The sequence below is a fragment of the Melospiza melodia genome, chromosome 1 (assembly GCF_035770615.1).
Source record: "Melospiza melodia melodia isolate bMelMel2 chromosome 1, bMelMel2.pri, whole genome shotgun sequence".
Taxonomy (NCBI): domain Eukaryota; kingdom Metazoa; phylum Chordata; class Aves; order Passeriformes; family Passerellidae; genus Melospiza; species Melospiza melodia.
This window is the reverse complement of record NC_086194.1, coordinates 122,872,980-122,888,435: the sequence shown is the minus strand read 5'-3', so window position 1 is coordinate 122,888,435 and position 15,456 is coordinate 122,872,980. Positions and strand designations below refer to the sequence as shown.

The following is a 15,456-nucleotide window of genomic DNA, read 5'->3' as shown; positions in this document are numbered from 1 at the left end:
TCAAAGACAATCAAAGAGCATTAAAAACTTTAGAACCAGAAGTGATGAAATATCTAATGGAGGAAGTAAACCTAGTCCATCAGCTTTTAGTGTATGATAAATCTTTGCCTTTTTGAAGAATACTGGCATAGTTCCTTGGGAAAGCACATTGTTACCTAAGAGACGAGTTCAGATGTCTGGTATCTGGATACTGCTACAGTAAATAAGAGGCACTTAAATGATTCAGCTTAAGATAAGAGGATTAGTGACATGTCTGCTCTAGCTTTTAATTCTGGGGTATGTGTTATAATAATAAAGCTGAATGATCCATAATGCCCAAGTTACCTTGTCAATCAAGATGAAATTGCTGCATGGTATACTTTTATTTTCTAATAATGTATGAACTAACCAGAATAACATACTTACAGTGCCATTAAGTAGCTTGTTCTTGTTACTGCTGCTTGGCAGAAGCTGTGTCTGCATACATATTTATACCTCAGTTAATTTTTACTTGACAATTCAAATAAATCATTGAAGAGACAGGATCTCTTCCATATCCTTGAACTTCAAGCTTTGATTTCTTTATCACAGGATTCAAATAAGCTTCTATATTTTTCCATGTGGAGATTGAAATATTTTCTCCTGTTTTGGGTTTTTTATTTGTTTCAATGCAAAACTGGGTAGCTACTGGTAACACTGGAGACATGCCTGTTTCACAAGAGGATGGCCATAGCACTTAATCGTGAGAGAAAAGAGATATGGCTAGCTGGCTATAAAGAGATATGGATAGCTGGCTGACATAGGATTTGTTTCATTGCTTTGTCACTGGTGGCATTGGCAGTCTGTGGTTGTCTGTCAGATCTGTGAAATTTGTTTCCTTTTTCTTGAAAAGAAAATAAAAATGTTCTACCAGAATCTAATTTTGTAGTGAAAAGGAGCATATCAGATTATACCTGCCAACAGCATTTCTAGCTGTTTGTGAAATGTATTGGAAAGCCTTTGAAATACCCTCATCTTCCCAACCCCACCTCATGTTTGAAGACTCTGTGCTCAAAAGGAAAGAAACATCTTCCTCCTCGTTTGCCACAGCTGCAGTAGCAAGCAAAGAAACCTCACCCAGCCCACATGGTTGTCCCATGACAGCAGCAAGAATTCCTGTTTTTCTAGGGAAACATCCTGTCTAGCAGTCCTTAGGACAGGCTTTTCAAGCCAGGGCAGTACAGCAGTAGTGGGATCTGCAGTACCCATGAGAAGCACAAACGGTTTCTTAAAGGAGGTTTACAGAAACTGGACCACACATGATGGACCTGAGAGTCATACACATTGTCCCCACATTTTTGTCCTATAAATTTCAAGACTGTGGAAATGGTTTCCATGTAAAAGGATTTGTTTATATGAAAGTACAGGGCTGTTTCTAACTGTAGTTACCACAAGCCCTACAGCTGTAACTGTTAAATGTCAGTTAGCATTTTCTGTTCAGTGCTTTTTTCTCACTTCTTTGCTCAGAACCAAAGTAATTATATTTGAGATCAAGAAATTACTTTCGTCTTTTAGCATTTGAGGAGATACATAAGCGGCAGTGGGAAGGTCAAGGATGGCATTTTCGGGTTTCTTTACATTGGAAGCTGATGCTTCTTGCGTAATGAAAATTTAAAATCTTGGCTGCACTCCTGAATATCGTTACCAAATTTGAAAGGTCTTCCTCTTCACAAATATCATGACAATACAGCTCAGCTTTCAAGCCAATTCTGCTTGCACTCATTTCCTCCATCCTCGTCATCGTTGTCTTGCCTCTTACTGGTGCAGTTGATAAACAATGTATTATTAATTTCTCTTTGTCCTTCCTTTCTCCTTCCTTTTTCATATAAAAATAACAGATCTACCTGTTAAGGATTACAGGCTAGTTGCCCTAAATATCTTGACAGCCACTCCAGGTTGCCTTTGAAGCCTGTAGCAAAGAGAACTTTTCCTTGCACTTAACTAATAAAGTGTAGTTGTCCTTGAGTTATGGAATAAGATAACACAGTGTAAATGCAACTGTGTGATTTTGGCTCTTAGAAGCCAAAACAGGGAAATCAGTGTTCACTCAATACATATTTTTCAGTGATCCAATAATGTAGTAGCTAAGGAATTCAAATTTGGGGGATAGCGTTTAGCTTTCTGTGCTTACAAAAAGTAACTAACTTGAAATCTACTCAATTGAACCTGTCCTTCAACAGATAGAGCATATCTAATATCTTACTCCTGTGTGTGAAGAAAAAAGATTATGTATACATGAAGCACAGTAGTACTCGTGATACTGTCTCCCAGGTTTTCATAACAAATACGGTTTAACATTCAATTGAAATCATGTAGAATGCTATCAGAAAACTTACAATATAAAAATGTGATTTTATGGTCTTAACTTCAGAGCTGCATAAAAAATCCATCTTTTTGAGAAATACTGAAATAATTTGAAGTTTGTTTCAGTATTTTGTAAGAGACACTTCATCTAATAGGTTTAAATTGGCCATATTTGGTATTCACTTGGCTCTCATATATTTTGTTCTCTGCATTCTGATAAAATAGCATGCTTGGAATCATGATTAGGGTGTTCATTCTGTCAGGCATTTACTTAATTGTTGAAATATGTCTGAGCTACTTGTATTTGAATTAAAGTATTTCCATTTGTGATTTAGTGGAGCAGCCACTACTTTGCTGGATATTAGTAAGACTGATTTCCATAGAACGCCCTTTTTACGACCCATTGTAATTACACATCCAGCTGCAAGAGAGAGCTCTGTATTGTACATTCTTCATACATTAAATTCTTGGTACAAATCAAATGCAGCAAGATCTGTCAGAAGTTTTGTAAGGTAACTGATACTTAATGATTGGGAAGAATTTTTTTTTGTAAAAGATGGGGCAAAAGCTTAAAACATAAATTAGTTTTATCCTGCACACCTTAAGGTCTAGATGATCTCCATATTTTATAAACAAGTTAAAAGCAGTCATAAAATAATCCTAGTAAGTTTCTTCTCCCTTATGAAGTTAGCACTATAATAAAATATACCCATTTCTTAGGATGTGCATTCAGTACATAACAAGATTTATTGCAGTGTTCTGGGTCACATTCTATTCTCAGCCATTCCACTGTAAAAGTGAAAAAAATAAACTGAAATCTTTGATTGATTAAATCACAACTTCATGGAATATTTTATGTCAAGAGATTTACTCCAGTTTTGTACTGCATTTCTGAAAATACGGTTTGTTTATTAACACAAAAACCAACAGCATAAATTTGAGAGTGTTTTGCTATTTACCTCGATTTTTGCTTTACAGTGCATCTGAGGTATAGCAACATGTACTGGACAGATTTTCACATTCATTTTTTCTCCCTCCTGGACCATGTAACATTGATTTGGATGTACTCTGACAGCTAAAACTTGAAGTGCTATTTTGGGCAATGTAGAACCCACTATTTCCTAGTGGAGACTATTTCCTAGTTGAGTCTCTACTAACAAACCTATGTGCAGACATGTCTGTCTGCAGGTTCAATACACTATTTTAGAAGTTTATTCTTGTTTTAGTACTTCTGGGCAACATTTGCATTAGTTGGAGTTGTGGATAGTTATCCAGGGGAGAATAAGCACCTGTGTGCTGTAAAGTCAAAGCCATATTGCAGTGCTGTTGCAAGATAAGTGACAAGGAAAGCAGAATGAGAATGGATCTGACTTTCCAAAGTGAAACTCCAAGCCTGTTTTTATGTGATGGCCCCAGTGATTGTTGTATCAGTTGTTCAAGGATTCTGGTCCTTTTCTCAGCTGGGCAGAATGCAAAACAAGGAAATGTTCCCACTTCCTGCAGCACTGGCTGAATGCATTTCAATGGGCTGAAGTGTCACTTGTGATTTATTGCCCATTTTTGTTCTTTTATGTGTTATATTTGTCATTTTTGCAGTGACAGTTTCATCTATAAAACAGCATAGTTACAAGAAAATGTTAAGAGGATACAGGAGTGCCATGGGAGTTGCTGTTTCCTTTTCTTCGTTTTATTTCCCCTAGTATGTTACAGAGTCAAATGTCAGGTTTTCTGTAAGACAGTGCAGCCAAAGCATCTGTGCTTTTAAGCATAAGTACATTTTCCACAGAGCAACTGAAGAAGAGCTGAAGTTAAACAATAAGACAAAGAAGGCCTAAAAATAATGCTAATAACATTTCCCAAATGGTGAAATAACCCATAATACAAATACAACCCATTGCCATCTACACAATAAAGAGCCCAACTTGATTAGAAGCCAGTTATCAGTGTGATTATATTTATGTTAAATACTCCACTTCTTGTTTTAAAATAACAGTTCCTTTAATGTTCTCTGGAAATGAGACCTTTGCAACTCCCATGCATAAGTAGAAGAATAGGGAGGATAAAATGTAGAGTCATAGCAGCAGTTTTTCTCTGGCCATTGATGCTTCTGGTTGGCCAAGGGGGTATGGGTTCTTCAGCTGTCCTGGTGCTGCATCACCAGAGCCACTGTGTTACAGACCTGGGACAGGAGCAGCTGGAGAAGATCCCATGAACTAGAAGAAAGTATCAACCTTTCCCTACCTTTAGGAAGGACAAGTAGCCTCATTAGGTATGTTTACCACTGTAGAAACAGGTTGTCTTTTATTCAGGGCAGTTAAAAAGTTGGTTGTCACAGAAGTAAGAGTCAGTCATTGCAGTTACAATGCTGTGTTACATCCCCCAAGCACAAAACCAGTCTGGAAGTTTGAGTATTCCAGTTCGTACCTGAGAGAAAAATATGATTTCAAGTGTCAGATATATCCTTCATGACGAGAGTCATCCAAATTTAATGTAAGCCACTAAAGATGGGTCTGTTTGGTTCATCCTAGCTTGAAAAATAATCCGTTCTCTTAGTAATGTGTAATCTTCATGTCAGGATATCTGTGAGGCTGTTTAAGGTTGGGCTGGGAGGAGAGGGAGCTTTTCTTAATCACATTACAGAGAATGGAAGCATAAAATCCAGTCATGAAAGTAATTGTATGAATGAAATGACCAGGATAAATTCTTAACAAACTGAAGGAATCTCTGTCATCTGTTTAGTACTGGTTCTGGTCAGTATCACACCTACTTCAAAATGTTTCAACATCAGCAATGTACAGAGAACAGAAAAAAATGCAAAATAACAGTAGGTAATTTTTAAAGCCTAACTGTCATATAGTGTGTGTTGCTTCATTTCTGTATTAAAAAAATATGCCTCTGATTTTTACATTTGAAACAGAGTTTTGTATGTATCACAATGAAAAATTAAGGAGAGACAAGGGAAGACAAGGAAATTCAGAGATATAAGTAGTAACTAAAAAAAGCCCTGTGAACTTCAGTGTTTCCCATCTGTAGTTTTTGACTGTATTCATAAAATGCTAAGCAGTTTGAATTTTAACTTGAAATAAAATGTGGGAAAAATAATCTGTAGTTCTTGGAGTCTGCAAATCTGGTGTTTGTACCACTGGAGAGTTTGACAAATGTTTAAGGCAATATTATGTGAATTGCCTCTGTTTTATGTACAGGTGAGCATTCAGATGTGTTACAGTTAAACAGAGTAGTGCAGCAAAGAGGAGAGTAATACTGTCAACTTTAAGCTAAAGTTACAGAACATACTGTCTTGGGCAAAATAATATTTGAGCAATTCATTCAGTCTAGTTTCAGTGAAATAGCTCCAATCTGAATAAATATCTAAGCCACATTTGTCTGCTTGTAGTAAGAGTTCAGCACTGTGCAAGCCATAACTGCAGTTATTGACAAGTTTTTAACACTTTTTTCAGACAATACATTGAAAATGTCCTTTTCTGCAGTAATGGGAGTTTGACTGCAAGAACCAGTGATTTTAGAGCTCTGAGAAAGACACTCAGGTGTACCTGTGCATTTTCAAGTTTTCCTTTTTCAAAAATTTTGAATTTTCATTTCCTTCCCTTAATCTGATTTTCTATCACTGCTGAGCACTAAAAGATTTTTGTGTATATAGAAAATTCCTGTGCAAATGAAAGTTCAGTCACAGTTTTCCATAAAAGTGAACAGAAGCTGGGGTCTTGCATGGTTTTTAGCTGTGAAGAGGGGAAATAAGTACTCTCAGGTCCTGTTTAAACTTTTGAGTTCGCATTGGAAGCGCAAAATAAAAAATAGAAGAAAAGTAGTAAATTCTAATTGGTCTAAAGCAAACAAAGTATTCTATAAACCTTTTTGAAGTAAAATAGTTGCACTTTTCAGTATGCTGTCATTGAATTACACTGCTTCTGGTTATGAGTCAATGTGTCAATAATTAAAAGTGAAAAGAGCTGATTATAAAAATGACTGTTCAAGGCATTCTTAATCAAGTAGGACAAGTGGAGATTTTCCTTTAACCCCTAAAACCTCCAGGAAATAAATGAAAACCCAAATGTAAATCAGTGATAACTATTCAGAGGAGGCCTAGTCTATTCTTGTCTCTGTACTAGAATATTGGTGCATTCAACATTATTTCAGTCTGAATAGGTTTTTTTATTGGCAATATTATAAAAATTTCTGAAATGTGAACAAAAGAACTGCTACACTGTATTGGCGCAAAGACAGATGTAGAATTCTGTGGAATTATATTTCCTTTGTTGTGCTGATTCTGCTTTCCAGTTCCTCTAGCTGACCTTCCTGTCTCAAAACAGTGTTGACTCTGAAATGCTTTAAAAGAAGTTTTGAGACCTTTTCCTACTTTTTATAAATTTATCACAGACATATTTTTCTATTTTCTATTTCTTCATGCATCATTACATGTATAATTCCATTTATTTTTTAGTAGAATGAATTATGTTCATTCTATGTTCTTAACTATGTTATGTTTCCTTCCAGGAAAATGTGTGGGTAGTGAAAAATAAGAAGTAAATTCCAAGTGTGATTGTTTTTGAAGGATTTCTGAAGAATCCTTCATAAGGATTGCAGTTTGATGGGAGGTTGGTGGTGAAAGTCACCAGGAATGTCAGCTTCATATGTGAGCCAGTGGCAGCACAGGTCAAAACATCCCTGAGTGTTCAGATCTCCCACAGGGATACCTATACTGCATTACCCTCTGCCCCTCTCCTAATGGCAAAGTAACCAAGCCATCACTGAGTTTCCATTTGGAACTGTTCATTTATGTTCCTCTGTTTAAGTCCTTGGCTGACAGTGAGATCAGAAGATGATATCTTACTTTGCTACTTCTTATCCATAGCTTCAGGTTGCTTTGTTCCCATGCTGGATGTGATCCCTTGCATTCAGGCATGGAAAATAAAACAGCTGTATTTGTCCAGGCCAAAAGCATCTAGTTTCGTACATGAGTTTTACCCTGAGTAGGTCAGATCCAGAAACATTACTGTGATCTAATTTCATGTCTTCCCTGCTTGGTAGAAGCCAGTTGAGAACTAGAAAACCACATTTTATCTTCCTTGAAGAGGGCAGAGTCCTCTTCAGTATTCAAATCCACACCTTTCTGTTTCTAGAAAACAGCTGAAATAAATTCTCAGTGATGTTGGATATTGCTTGTCATGTCTCAGTACACTTTGAGGAGTAGATCTGGTGTTGAAAGCATGGGAGTCAACAAGAGGTTTCCTTCAGCAATAGATGAAACTCACAAACATTTGGTGGGGCTGACGGTAAATTGTCCACTTCTGTAGGGATGGCCTGAAAGTGGTGCTGACTTGCTTAGAAAATGTGTTAGGTATGGTCAGGATCAATTCAGACTGTCTGCTTTAATTTCCTTAGAGCTAATTTGAGAGAGTTCTTCTACCATGAGTACTGTTGGTTTGAGGTTGTGTGGAGAACCATAAAAGCAAATGTTTCAGCTCTAAAGGCTACCCTTGTTATACATTATGTACCTTTATGACTTCTTGTTCACGGAAGTCAGGGCTGTGAGATGCAACTGCACTTCCAATGGCTGCAAGTGATGCTCTTGCACAGAGCATCAGCTGGGAACAAGCCCTACATTCAAAACCTGCCATTTCAGCCCTTGTTGGTGCTTTTGTTCTCAGACCTCCTCATCCTTATTCAGTATGATACCTTCATGCATACAGCTAATATGATGCAAGTATATTCTCATTACTCCTCAGTCAACCTTGATTAGAAATGTGTGTCTCATCATGTTGGTAATTGTTGTGTTTGTGTAGTCAGAGAGGAGTTGGTAAAGAAGCCCAGTTTTATCTTTCCACAGAAGTCAGGAGGATTTCAACTTTTATTTCAGTGGTGGGAGCTGTTTTTAGATATGCTGCCATGGCTTTTCCATTTGTTGGCATAGAGGTCTGTGATGTGTTCCATTGTGGCTGCTTCTTTGGCCACACATAGTGAATACTTATAAATATGTAACCATCCTCTTTTTCTTCATAAAATGGACTAAAGTGTGTGAAAGTACTCTTTAGGGTCATTTGAAAGCTTAAGGTTCCAAAGACTTTATACTTTTTTTCCTAGTAAATTATTTATTTCCTAGAAGGAAATACACTATGTCTGTATATTTGAGACTTGTTAATAATTTCTGGTTATGGTACAGCTATTGAGTGTGCTTTAAACATCCCTTAATGATCTCAATGCTGTTAAAGTGTGAGTGCTTATGCTTTTTTCTCAAATGAATGAGGGCTTCCAGCTCCTTGGGTGCCCACAAGAGAGGAAAATTTTTATGAATTTAAATTATTTAAGTTTCTTTTCTTAAAAGAAAAAGGCAAAGAGGAGCTAGTAGAAAGGATGGTGGCTTTGTTTCAAAGGAGAAATGAGCTGATTATCAACACTTGCTTGTTTAAGTTTGTTTTTTTTTAAAACCACAATCTCCAGAAAAAATCCAGACTAAATTGTCTGGATTAAAATTCTGTTAAAAATAAATTGTGATGAGACCAAAAGTCAAACTGGGAACTTCATTTGTTTTAGGCATGTTTTGTAAAGAATGTTGTTATTCCTGACAACCAGAGATGCAGATGTTTAACCAAAATAGTCTTTCTGCTCACATACACCAACATGAATCATCCACCAGTGAGAGACACAGTTCATGTGAATAGTTAAATGAGTTGTATTCATCAGTGAAATAGCTCTTTGCCTGTCTTTTCATGCAGTTCTTTGTCACTTATATTTACATTTTCCTAAAGAATATCACAAACAAAATTAATTATTCATAACTATTGTTACACAGCAGAGCCTTATTTTGATACTCCCTTCTTACCACAGACCTTCTAACAAGTCTGTATTTTCCTGTATTTAAAAAACACCAAATAAAAAACATACCAAATCAACATAGTGGTCCTCAGGAAATACAGAAACCTTTTTCTGGGCAAAGAGGATCTGTACACAGCAATATGTATTGTGATGATGATAATAAATTGCAAAGAAAATACTCTCCTGCTAAAATGTAAGTGCTGTTTGCCCTCCTTCCCAGACTTCAAAACGATAGAGTGGTGAGCGCATCATAGGAGAGAAAGTTAGACTATGTTGATTTCAACACTTAAATTACTCCTATGTTTAGCAAAATAGAAGGAAAACATTGTCTCTGCCATGTAGAAAAAGCAATTTATACATGAGGAGCATTTCCAAGAGAAACCAGGAACAGAAAGGAAGAATATTTTAAAAAGAGAAGTAAACAGACCTTACTCTTGCCACATTTCCAAAACTAATATATTCAAGACATGGGCTAGAGAGAAAACTGAAAAAATGCTGATCAAAACCACCTTCTGGCACAAAGTGTACCCTGCCCAACAACACCTCATAACTTCTACCATATGGACAAAACCTGCAATTTTGAAGGGAGCGAGGAGTGCTGATTGGAAAACTAACAATGAGGATGGCAAGGGAGAACTCACTCTCCTAGCTGGAGTTCTACCAGGAGTAATAAAACAAAGACTTTGTTAGCAGAATACATGCTGGCTAGCAGATGAGGACTGAATGCCAGTCACTCACAGTATGAACAGAAGAGCCAGGGTGGTAATTGATTTCATCTACAGATCTGTATGTGTTTTGGGTCTTCTCCAAGGCCGACTCAAACCCTGGCATCTGGGATGAACTTGAAAGTGTGTCAGACTGGCCTGTCCCTCACAGCATCAGTAATGCTGCTGCTACAGATTTATAAATAAGGGTACCAATTTCTGCAGTCATGGGTGAGATGAAGGGAGAAATGGTGTTTCTGGAGGAAACAGGACATCTTGCACTGCTGCCCTGTTGCAGTGTGCTTTGTGATAAAGGGTTGGGTTTCCTGTTGGTCATTTGATATTTATAAGGACCTACCTTTGTGAAGCACCTGTTTTCATACCAAGACAGACATATCAGCTTTTTTTCTTACTTTGTCATACTGCCTTTTATCTCAGCCCTTTACTTTCAGACACTCTGCTTTTCCTACCTTTCTGTTAATTGACCTTCATGTTGCTTCCTTCCTTGAAACACCCCAACCAACATCATCAATTAAAACATTTGTAATTCCCTCAAATCCTTCCTGAAGATCTATTTCTGCTGTGGTACTAACTGGAAATGCTGAGTGATACCAGCTAGTTAAAAGAGCAGGAAGGCAGGAAGGGTAGAACTATTTGGGTATTGAAAATGCATCTTTTTAAGGGGTTTTGCCTCCCCCTTCCCCTGTGGTTGCTACACCTGCCTCCTACAGCCTAGTTCAGCTAGGTTGTGTGCTTTTAGTGGCCAAGATTACTTAGCTGTGTGCCTGCCCTGTTCTTAGCACAGTGGGGCTCCCTGTCTGATTTACAGCTTCTAGCTCCTACTATCATACAAATAATAGGAAGTAATGATGATAGTAGCCTCTGTAATTCATGTTGTCTTTGGAGAGTGTGGAGAGAGTCTTTAAAGCCAAGTTTTCAGTCTTCTCACTTTGTGGCAGGGACAGTAGGAGCCTAGTGATGGGTGTTCCAAGGAAGCATCATACCTCTCTGCCTTTCTTCTGCCTTGTACCATTTTGCATGATTTCTGCCACCTCATCACAGTGCAGCTGTCACACAAGGGTATAATGTTTCATTTTCCTGACTCACTCTGTAGAATAACTCAAAAGTAGATGTTCAGATGTGATAGTTGAATCTCACTGCCTGCATAAAAAAATCACAGGGTAGTTACTAACTGAAGTTGGTTTCAAATTTGGTTGGAAAATTGGATGATCTGAACTAACTGTATTACTACCTTAAGGCCTTGTAAGGTTAGCCATTACATCAGTTACTGGAGCACCTGTGGATGAAATGAAGTTGGAAAGGCTTGCAAGCCTCTTACTTTGAGAGTGTTAAAGCTGCAGAAAGGAAGCACAAAAGGCAGGAACTATGGTCAGCCTTGAGTGGGAGAAATTAAATTAAACTGGTCTAGGTGATTAATAGAAGAGATTATTTTTTGACTCAAATAAAAAACCTGAATTTATTAAAGTCTGCTTTAGACAAAACAACCTTTAGCTAGTTTTTACTAGTAACAGCTTAAATCTTACCTCTCCATTTTTAAGTATAACCAGCAGTGCCTAGACTTTTGAGCCAGGATTATTTTATTGGTTATTCTGTTCTGTAAAATGGTCAGTCATTCCTAAGTACATTTTTCGGAGAAAAGAAATACTGAAAAGCAAGTCCAAACTTTGTTCATTTACAAAGAGAAGGAGAAAGAGAGTTTATTCAGTTTGGTAGAGGTCCATTTCTTTTACTGGAAAATATTTTCATTTTTCTTGAAAAATAAGATAGTGCTTGCCTCAGAATTAAAGGAATTATTATTTTTCTCACAGAATTCATTCACCTTAGCTTTCATTATGGTGAAAAGTAGTTCTGCTACAACCTTTTCTATCCATAAGCTACCTGCAAGAAATTATTCTTTATGAAGTTTTGAGGTTGATGATAACACGATACTTGTGCCTTCTGAGTGAGAAGGGAAAGGCAAATTTTCCACCAAAGGAAGTGGCAGAACTCGAAATACTTCAAAGAGAGAGTCAGAATTTTTTTTACTCAGTGTTTTAACTTGTTGTGTGGAAATAGAAATTTAGCTGCACAAAGTCATTTAAGAATTCAAACTCTGGCAGACACTAATGCAGCAACTAGAATGTAATTCAGTTCTCATTCTGAAGAGGGACTAAAAGATGCCATGAACTGGCAAAGTAATGACTAAACTTCAGAGGAGATTCCAGTATTAAGAAAAAGTTAATGGAATAGGTCTGAGAGTAAAAACTAAGTGAAATACTGTCTTTGGATGTTTCATGGGTACTACTTAAAAATATTATCACTGAGGCTTGCAAAGTATAGAACAAAATGGTATCCATGAGGATAAGTCAGTCCGGCTGAATGTCATTCTTTCTAAGCGAAGGAAAAGAAACATATTTCACATTTTAAATGCTACTGTTGGGTGAGCCACAAAGAATGGGAAATCAGTCAGTAAAAGGGAAATTGTAGTTGCTGACATTAAGTAGAAAAGTAAATATCTAAGGGTATGGAACCAAGCAGTGTGATTGTCTTCTACTGTATTCAGCAGAGGAAGCCTGGGGAAATACTTTGCTAGGTTTTGCAGCACCTAAGGGTTTATTTTTAAACGTATCTCTGTTTTTCACTTCTGGCAGGAAGCACTCTAGCTTGTTTTCATCAAGTAAAGACTTTCCAAAGTCAGCACCTTAATCTTTTTTAAACTGGCAGGAAACATCTCCTTGTCCTTTCATTTTCTAAGCAGCTCCCTTGAGCTATCCTCCACTCACTGCTCTTTAGTGACCTATTGTCTTTCTGGAGGTGCACCGCAGTGTATATGTCACTTTAGCCTTGATTCTTGCAGCTCCTCTAGCAGGAGCTGGTGTTTTCACACTGTGTTCAGCTTCTGTTTTCTGAGATTGCCCAGACAATCTCAGAGAACAGAAGTGAGGGTTTTTTATGCAAGGCTTGAAGTCAGTTTTCGTATGCAAGGGTAGAATCAAAATCTTTAAAACAAAAAAATCCAAGTAAGTAATTAGGTCCACTGTTGTGAAGAAAATGCAGTGGGCATAGCTCAGTTGCTGGCATCAACTTAATGACCTGTTTTCATTAAATACAGATGTTTTTACTGGAGGCCCAGAATTAGTCTCGTAGCTATATATTCTTAAAGGTTCCAGGGTGACCAAGGACATTAAAAATTACTGTGTCAGACAAAAAGATTGGAAGAATGGTAATAAAATAAAGAAATAAACCACCAAGACTAGATCATCATGATAAAATAGTGTATTAGTAGCACTGTTTCTGTAATGAAAGATTACATTTCACTCAATATTTTTAGCATCTGTCAGTTCAGCAGAGTAGAAGAGAAATCAACGCACCTTTTTTTTTTTTAAGGCTTGCAATGGTGCTTTTCCACATCTCTCTTGAAAACATGCAAACAAAACCAAATGCGCAAATGGACGTTACCGTTTATGAGGCGGCAGAATGAATTTCAGAACTACTGCCCTGAATTGCCTCACTCCCCTTAGGGACAGGTCACCCTTCTCTCCATGGTGCCAGTGCAATTCCCTGGGTGAATATGGGGCCAAAAGTCAGTTAAGAAGTAATTATGAGGTGAGAGCAAATATCATTCAATCAACCTCTGCCTATCAGACAGAAACATAGGAGAAGTAAAGTGGCACTGCTTTTCATAGTTAATGCATAGTTAACTTTAGTATTTAATATTAAATCCTGTATTGTATGTTTATTAAATGCCAGGAAGAGTCAGTGTCAGGGCAGCAGCTCTTGATTACAATGCTAGATGGTACAAGTTAGCAGAATTCACGTGGGACTATGAAGAATTATAGTGGGATAAAAGCAAACTGAATGAAGAGGTAATACCAACTGAAATTTCAGTCTTGATAAATGCTAAAATGTAAATTTGAATGGCTTTTGACTTGTAAAGGGTTCAAAGCTGAGCACCGCACTGAAGAAAGGGCTGCATGTTTCACTGTAAACATTACACAGTAAAACACTTCCAGTGTCCATCTGATATTGAAATAAAACCAAGCAGAATGCTAAGGAGTATAAAGAGTGGATTGGAAGACAGCAATTTCCTAAAATCCAGTTGTAGAGCAACTGAGATATGTTAGATTAATAAGCAGCATTAAATAAAATGTAGAAAGGTAATCCCAAATTTCCAATGCTAAAAGACTCAAGGAATGTTCAAGAAGGATGAAAGTTCTTTTCACTTACCCAAATAGATTTTGGAAACCACTAAGAACAATAGTGGAGCAACATTTTGTCAGCAAATAAATAATCTGCTGAATGGAAATGAAGGAGAATTGAGATAATTCCAATATTTTGTTATAATAATTAATGATAAGGGTTTTTAAAAGGCTCGTTAAACATCATGCTTCCAAGTTTAAGGCAGCCTCTATTGTGAGTAAGGCTGCGTCCATCACTGTGAGAAGCTGTATCCTATTTTTAACTCTGCATTAAAATTCTTTTCATAGACAATTAAGATGATTCCTCAATCAGATAATCAATAAATGATGCAATATGGGAGTTTGAGTGTCCTGATGCTAGGCTCTGTGCTGCTTCCTGTGTAGGCTTTCTGTAGAGATTTTGCAATTTTGTGGGTTCACCAGCTTGTTCAATACTGGTGTCAGGACAATGCTTTGTGTGATGGAAGGCATTTCATAAAAGTTGTGCTCCATCATATGCAGAAAATGTGTGTGCTTTGAATACGATTTTATCTCCTCTGTGTAGTGTAAGTGTAGCTGCTTCCACTGAACTGAGAACCATGAGCTGCTAAAGAGAGACATGGCACTGAGATAGGACACATTGGAGAGTACTGTCAATGTTTGCCTTTACTTAATTTCACTGTTTAGCACTCATATTCCCAAAACTAATGCTGGATGCCTTAGCATAAGGAATGAAACCATAAGGCACAAACTGTTTTTAGCAAGTAATTTATGATGAGTATTCCAATTGGCTGGGGTAACCCGAAGAAGATAATGAAGGATAGGCTTTGGAAGGAACTAGTCTTAGAAGCTACATCTGAAAAGATACTACATGCTATTGACTTTAGCTTCTTTCTTTCTTGGGTTTTAGATTTAAAAGAGAGCTTTGGAGTCCTTCATATGCCTTACCATTTGCATCATAGTTGACTCACTGCTTCCTGTTGGCCAAGTGCAGCTGAACAGCTGCTTTTTTCATTAAATGCTCTAGATATATTCTGAGTATCTACTGCAATACTGAGTGCTGTGAAGAGTACAACAATACAGAATTTAAAAAAAATATATATAGGATAGAGGAAAATAAAAATAGAACTGTTTATTCATACAAAGTATGAATCATCCTTTATTCATACAAAGTAAGGATTTTACCAATTCAGAAAAGTGTGTGTGTATTTCTATCAAATTAATATTCTTGTGGGACTGGGCACAGGAACAGCAAGCACATCATCTTCTGGGATTTAGCACTCATGTGAAGTACCTTGGCCAGAATTTTCCAAAGAACCTGGTTCGTGCAGTTAGCTCTAGATATGATTTGATTAATAGTTATCACCTTTTCTGGCAGGTTTTTCTGGCATTCCTCTTGGCAAGGAGTTTTGAAGATGTAG

The 15,456-nt window shown here is 37.1% G+C and overlaps 1 protein-coding gene across 9 annotated transcripts in view; it reads left to right on the top strand.

The window, feature by feature from the left end:
• PTPRM (protein tyrosine phosphatase receptor type M) overlaps positions 1-15,456 on the top strand; it is a 441,289-nt gene that overhangs the window by 271,630 nt on the left and 154,203 nt on the right. The gene's annotated exons all lie outside the window — the stretch shown is intronic.